Below are 7693 nucleotides of genomic sequence, written 5' to 3' on the forward strand. Positions count from 1 at the left end.
CGAATAAAAATATACAAGTCTCAGAGTATAGTTCTTGAATAGAACAAAACTAAAAGTAAAGATAACTCAAGGGCACGTCTGGAATGAACCGCTACCTCTCGAGTATGTCCCGAAGCTCAATCTGCTAAAGAAAATACTAAGCCGAATCTGAGAGAGCTGTCAACCTACACAATTGTGTAGAAGCAAGGGTGAGTACCGAAAACCACATGTACTCGCAAGTAACTCTAAACTAAGCAAAACTAGCAGCTACAAACAACTCATTTCAATCCCAACCGAACCACCGAAACTTCAATCTAGCAACAAACCAACCAACCTATACTAAACAGATCATATGCAACAGCCAGAACCAACAGTATATCCTCATCAACCTCAGATCAACAAATAAGAGCAAGTAGATCAAATTCCACATAAAAAGGGTAAACCGATACAATCCCAACATCACATACAAAGATAAGGCAAATGCGATGCAAAATGCAATAATGATGTCATGTAGTCGTGATGCATGTCTGTCCTACGATACACATCTGTTGACGTAATCAGTCCGCGCTGAATACTCAAATCAGAACCCATTGGGGCCACACATGGACCATGTATCACTGCCGGAACCAGATCCCATCGGCATCCAAATCGCTAGCCGGAGCTAGTCCATCTCATATATCTCTAGCCGGAGCTAGTCTCAACTGTGTCTCATATCCATCCATCCTCATATCAGTGTCTCATAACTAATGCAACAGATAGTTCACACATGTGATGAATAATGAATATGCACATGTCATCAATCACAATCATATCACGATCACATCATAGTATTACACATCATCTGTCTCAATCAAAACCATATCACTATCACATCATAGTATTACACATCACCTGTCTCAATCACAACCATATCACGACCACATCATATTACTACACATCACTTGTCTCAATCACAACCATATCACGACCACATCATAGTATTACACATCATCTGTCTCAACATCAATGTCTGTATCAATCATAGCCTACTCATGCTCTTCTATCCCCTCAATATCAGTTATCACATGACTTATTCAACAAATTCAAGTAACTTATAACACATTTAGCTCGTTTTATTCCCCATCTTTCATTTACAACAATTTCAATCAACAAATAAAACCCATCCTCAATCCCCATTACTCCCCAACACAATTAGGAAAGTAGTCATGCATAGTCTAAGAGTTTTACAAAGTTTGGAAGCCACTTGCCTTAAAACGAACTCCAAAAGTTACTTGACTTGAGCCTTTCCTTTTCGAGTATAATCCGGATCACGATAATCTATTCAAACAATTATTCACAATCACAATTTGAGTCCAATGACACTAAAATCAAGAAATTTAGGGAAAAAAGGGCAAAACGGTCCAAAAGTCTCATACCGGAAAACGATACCCAAATCTGGAAATTTTTGATGTAAAATGATCCTTAAAGTATTTGGAAGCTAATGGTGAAAACCAATTCGAAAATGGAGTTGAAATCAATTCACAAACTCAATTTGAAGGAAAATCCACGTTCTTGAAGAAGCCTAAAATATTCGGATCCGAAACCCCGACTCGAAAATGAAATATCTCTTGAAAAACATCTTACCCATGCTTAGATAAGTTCAAATATGAAATTTCATCAAAAACGGAGTTAGGATCGACCTTGAAATTCTCAATTTGTCAAACTTTAACTTTACCGGGAAGGTCCAAATTGTACGCGGTTAATATGATGAAAATAATCGATGAATCAATAATTTTATGTCAAAATCAGTTTACCCATAACATAAGGATCGTAAATATACCTTTTTCATCAGAAAGGGAGTCCAAATCGATAAAACCCAATTTTTCCCAAGTGATTTACAGATAGGAAAAAAAAACCAGATACAGAAATTATCAGAAAATGTCATATTGAAGATTGAATACTAACCCTCATATTAATTCAAGAAGAAACCCGCAAGAATCACTCCATTTAGATCTCTAGAACTCCCGATATGCTTAAAATACCAAATGAACACAGTCTGAGATTTTTATAACAGTACATGGCTGTTATGCACCAGAAAAACAGCAGTTAATCTTTCACTAAAAAGACCGTAATTTCCTCATACGATAGTGAAATGACCTGATACTTTTTTGTAAATTCCTTAAATAATGATACGGACCTGCTCGTTCAATCGGAGCTCAATTTCATGCTCGTTTGCCCAGTCAAATATCATTTCTACTCGGTAAACAATTATTTCTTATTTGCGATAAAAGTCCAATCTCGAGTTAGCGAAAATGCACCAAAATTTGCAAATAAGTCCTATAATTCATGCTCGAAATTTCAGAACCTTCGGAATAATTTTTCGACCGTTAAAACTAATAATGAACCCTTTAGTTGCCACAATTTGCTGAAATAGTATCAAAGTATCCAAGAAGCTTAAAAGCTCACCCAAAACTCATTTGGCATTTCCCGAACACAAACCAAATATGCTACTAGCTTGAAAATGACATTTTGGACTCAATGAAATCGTCGGAATTTGAATTCGAGGTCTCCTTGACCCGGTATCCGATAAGGCATCAAGAAACTAACTTTAGGCTCAAAAACTCAAAACGCATTCGGGGCCTTTAAAAATTCAACCAAGACTCATTCTAGACTTAGAATCACCTCCTGAATCCAATGGTGCCCTTGGAATTCCATTTCGAGCACCGAAACCTCGTTTGTTGACCAAAGTCAACTCTTGATCAAAATTTCACAATTTTTGCAACTTAGGACCTCAAAACTTCGTTTTAACTCCAATTCGACTCCGTAAATTCTCACAGACCTGGTTCGACGTTCTAAAACTGCTGGAATCGACAGAATTCCGATTCGAGTCTCGAAACTCCAAATGACTCGAAATAGCACTTTTAACCAAACTTTAACTCTTAAAAACTCAACTTTCCAAAAACTCAACTTTTCATCAATTTTTCCTTCAAACCAACTTCGAAAATACAACAATTAGGACTCGGGGCAACTATCGGGAGGGGTAAAACGGTCATTTTATGAAAATTTCCAAAAATGACCTTTAGGGTCATTACAATACATGTGAATTTTTTTTTGAGTGTGAAAGTGTTCTTTGATGCTAAGTCTTTAATTTATATTCAATCTTTTGAATTGAGTGTGTGGACTATTTCTTCTTGTGAAGACACTTATTTCATGATAGATAGGTGATATTATTAACTTTCTTTGATGAGAATAGGTGAGCAAACTTAAATTTTATGAGTTCAGAGTCCTTCTTTGAGGTTAGGAGGTTAGAGGTTTGTTATTATTTGTATATCTTGCATAATGATCGAGAAGTGTACTTGATGTTTTGAAATTTGTATATGGCCTTATTGTTTGTATCAACGATGTTTGAGATGAGCTTTAATGTTTGCTCGAGGACGAGCTAAAGTTTTAGTGTGGGGTAGTGATGTGAGGCCAAAACACATATTTTTAATTATTATTTGCCTCACATTTAGTATTTTTATTTGTTCTTTTTAAGCATGAATTTTATGGATTGTGCTAAATAGTGTATTTTATTTGTAGGATTAAATTGGTATAAAGTTGAAGAGGTTTGGAGCTAAAACGAATTAAAGATGAAAGGTTGAAGAAGGAAAAATCAAGCAGACAGTTCAATGGATTAAATTGAATATTATATTAATATTTATAAATATTGAAAATATCGGCAGAATTCAAATTGAATTGCTGCCTACTGCCACGTGTCATTCACCTGAGGCGAAACAACTCCAAAGCTTGAGGCGGCGGTACTCTGTCACGGGGAAGTCGAATTCCGTTTGATTTTGGAATCACAATTGGTTTTGGACTCAATTATTTTATTTAGGGTTTCCTACATCTATAAATAGTCCATAAAAATAATTATTAGGGGGAGGAGGATACAATGTAGAAATTAACTTTTGATTTAGTGTTTCGTCTTTTCTTTCTCTTTTATTTATTTTACATCTTTTATTTGAATGATTCGTTGTAATTGCTCTATGTCTATGTGGAGTTAAACTTCTCGTTCTTGGATTATATTTACTGACCATATGATTGTTTAGTGATTTTGATTCGACATGATTTGTTTATCATATTAGTTCTTCTATTCTTGTGACTACTATTTTGATGCTTGATCACCATTGAAATAAACATATTGTTCGAATTGAACTCAGGAGAGGAATAAGAGGATGGAATGTGGCATATAAGGAACATGATTTTCTCTTAATAATTAGGGTTAATTTGTATCTAGGATACGGATATACCTAGAAACCATGCTTGGTCACTATACATGAAGAAATCTTAATGCTCGGTACTTAATCCATCCTATCCCCGCTCAATGATGTAGTTAGGGTGTTATTTATCGTAGGCGATTAGAGGTCGGGAGACCATGATCATACATTTAACCCTGTGAATCAATAACTAGATAATCAAATAAGTTGATGAAATTGATGCTAAACATGCTTGTTAGTTAAATTTTAATCCTAGATCGATTCATTCATTGACTGTGTAAACATCTATCTTTTCTTAGTTAATTGATTTTTAGTTATTTTATCTTTATTTTTAGTTTAGCTAATATATATTCATCTTTGAAATCCTCCCCCTTAAATAAATAATTAGAATTAGTATAATTTAGTAAATAGTTAATCAACAAGTCCTTTGGGTTCGATAATCCGACTCTTTTAGAGCCACTATATTACTTGCACGACCACGTACACTTGCGTGTGCAATTGGAAGCAACAAGTTTTTGGGCGGTACTCTTTTACGGGGAGGTCGAATTTCGTTTGGTTTTGCAATCACAGTTGATTTTGAACTCAATTATTTTATTTTGGGTTTCCTACATCTATAAATACTTCATAAAAATAATTATTAGGGGGAGGATGAAACAATGTAGAAATTAACTTTTGATTTAGGGTTTCATCTTTTCTTTCTCTGTTATTTATTTTACATCTTTTATTTGAATGATTCGTTGTAATTGCTCTATGTCTATGTGGAGTTAAACTTCTCGTTCTTGGATTATATTTACTGACCATATGATTGTTTAGTGATTTTGATTCGGCATGATTTGTTTATCATATTAGTTCTTCTATTCTTGTGACTACTATTTTGATGCTTGATCACCTTTGAAATAAACATATTGTCCGAATTGAACTCGGGAGAGGAATAAGAGGATAGAACATGGAATATAAGGAGCATGATTTTCTCTTAATAATTAGGGTTAATTTGTATCTAGGATAGGGATATACCTAGAAACCATGATTGGTCACTATACATGAAGAAATCTTAATGCTTGGTACTTAATCCATCCTATCCCCGCTCAACGATGTAGTTAGGGTGTTATTTATCGTAGGCGATTAGAGGTCGGGAGACCATGATCATACATTTAATCCTGTGAATCAATAACTAGATAATCAAATAAGTTGATGAAATTGATGCTAAACATGATTGTTAGTTAAATTATAATCCTAGATCGATTCATTCATTGATTGTGTAAACATCTATATTTTCTTAGTTAATTGATTTTTAGTTATTTTATCTTTATTTTTAGTTTAGCTAATATATATTCATCTTTGAAATCTTCCCCCTTAAATAAATAATTAGAATTAGTATAATTTAGTAAATAGTTAATCGACAAGTCCTTTGGGTTCGATAGTCCGACTCTTTTAGAGCCACTATATTACTTCCATGATCACATTGTCACACCCCGAGCCTACACCCTGGACGTGGCCGGCACTCGAAGACCATTGCTGGCCCTAAGCGAACCCTTGGCCTGACTTTCTTAACTCAGCGGAAACCTAACTCAACAGAATAACTCCATGCAATGCAAGGACAATAAACAACTTAACTGATAAAATCTGGCCCAAAAAGGCAACTCGAGTCTCAAAATAGAATATTTACATATATACATAGATGAGAGACTCAAAACTACTGACTGACTATCTATGAAGCCTCTAAAATACTGAGATGGATGTTGGGACAGACCCCATAATATCCTAATAATACAAAACTAAGAGAACAAAATAACCGAGTCTTACGGAATGCAAGGAGGCTCACCACTGACTCTGGAGTGCTCAGCTGGATCAATGGCGTGCTGGATGCTGTTCCTGGGTACCTGTGTCTGCATCGTCATAAGATGTAGGCCAACTGACATCAGTACATTGAATGTACGAGTATGCGAGCTGGAAAACTAAGCAACAAAGGCTAGAAAGGAATCTGGAAGAAACTGAAAAGCTTACCTGGATCAACTCAACTCAACCTGACTGACTCCTTTCAATATAAGGCAATTTAAAACAAGTGCGATATAAAGAAAGGCTGTTTAAAACATGCTATAAACTCTGTGTGTATACAAAGATACAATAAGCTTGAGATGTATATAGAAATACAAATGCACTGATGTATATAAAAATACAATACTTTCTGTGGGAGTTTCTCTAACCGACAACCATTACATAAGAGTTATAGTGGTGATACATCGATCGACCTCACGCTTCCAGAGCATCCTATACCCGACCAAAGGTATAGGACCTGAACTGCCTAATGGATCCACTAGTCTATCTGGAAAATGATTCATCTAAAAAGTATGATCCTTTTCTACCCATGGTGGATAACATGGTTCTATAGGGCTGTGGGTTCCTTGAACGCTCCCCCAACTCGGTGCTTGATACTACTCCCAAAATATATTGTCTCTTATGTTTTAAAAAGAAACATACTTCTTCCTGCTGATTTGAGATAATTACTCAAAGCTTAGCTCAAAGGCTATCTTGGAAATCTCAGTTTCCTCTCTTGCTTCATTTAGAAGCGAAAACTCTTTTTCTGGAAAACTAGCCCGAAGGCTCTTTGGAAATCTCAGTTTCCAATCCTGTTTAAATGTGAAAACATTTCTTTAAAACTTCTTTGGGAATACATAGTTTCCTAATAACTTTTGAGAATGAACTCAACTTATACTCTTGGCTTGACTTGAAACTCTTTACTTAACTTGAAACTTGAGCCTTAAAATGAAGTTAAAACATTCAATAAAGACTCTTGAACAACTTTAAAGACTTGCTTGGACTTACTTCTTAACTTCTAAGATTCAGGAAACTAACTCTCCTTGAATTGGATTTATGGATTCAAGGTGTTTGATCACATGTTATGGATGAATTCTTGACGTTTAGACGTACCTTGGAGTGTTGGAAACAACTATAAAACATAGGTATATTACCAAGGAACATGTATGAAAAAGTAGGGAATGAAAGGGAAAACTTGGCATCCTTGACGCTCTGAGAGGCGCGGAGCGCCAACCTTCAGACCTCAGAGGGTCCTGCTGGGCGCTCTGCTTGGTGCGCCGCCCTAAGGGCTGGGCTTCAGAGCCCCTTTTGGGGCGCGCTGGCTGGCGCGACGCCCCAGCCCTTTTCCCCGAAAATTGACTTTCCTCCTTCATTTTTCCCACTCTAAACCACCTTAACTTCAAAGGTTTCAGCCCCAAACACTTAGAATCATAAGGACCCTTAACATACACTAGATTCCACTCGAAATCCCAACCGGAAACATGTACCAAGACAACAAGGAACTTCAACAACACAACCAACAACTTCAACAAACACAACCAACAACTTCAACAACACAACCAATCTTTTCTCGGAAATAAAACGAGTTTGGCGTGTGGGGAAAGAACCAACCCAACACTATGAACTCACATACCTTATTAGGGATCACCCCCGACAAAATCCAC

The sequence above is a fragment of the Solanum verrucosum genome, unplaced genomic scaffold, assembly GCF_900185275.1.
Source record: "Solanum verrucosum unplaced genomic scaffold, falcon-dt-bn FXZP01000280.1, whole genome shotgun sequence".
Taxonomy (NCBI): Eukaryota; Viridiplantae; Streptophyta; class Magnoliopsida; order Solanales; family Solanaceae; genus Solanum; species Solanum verrucosum.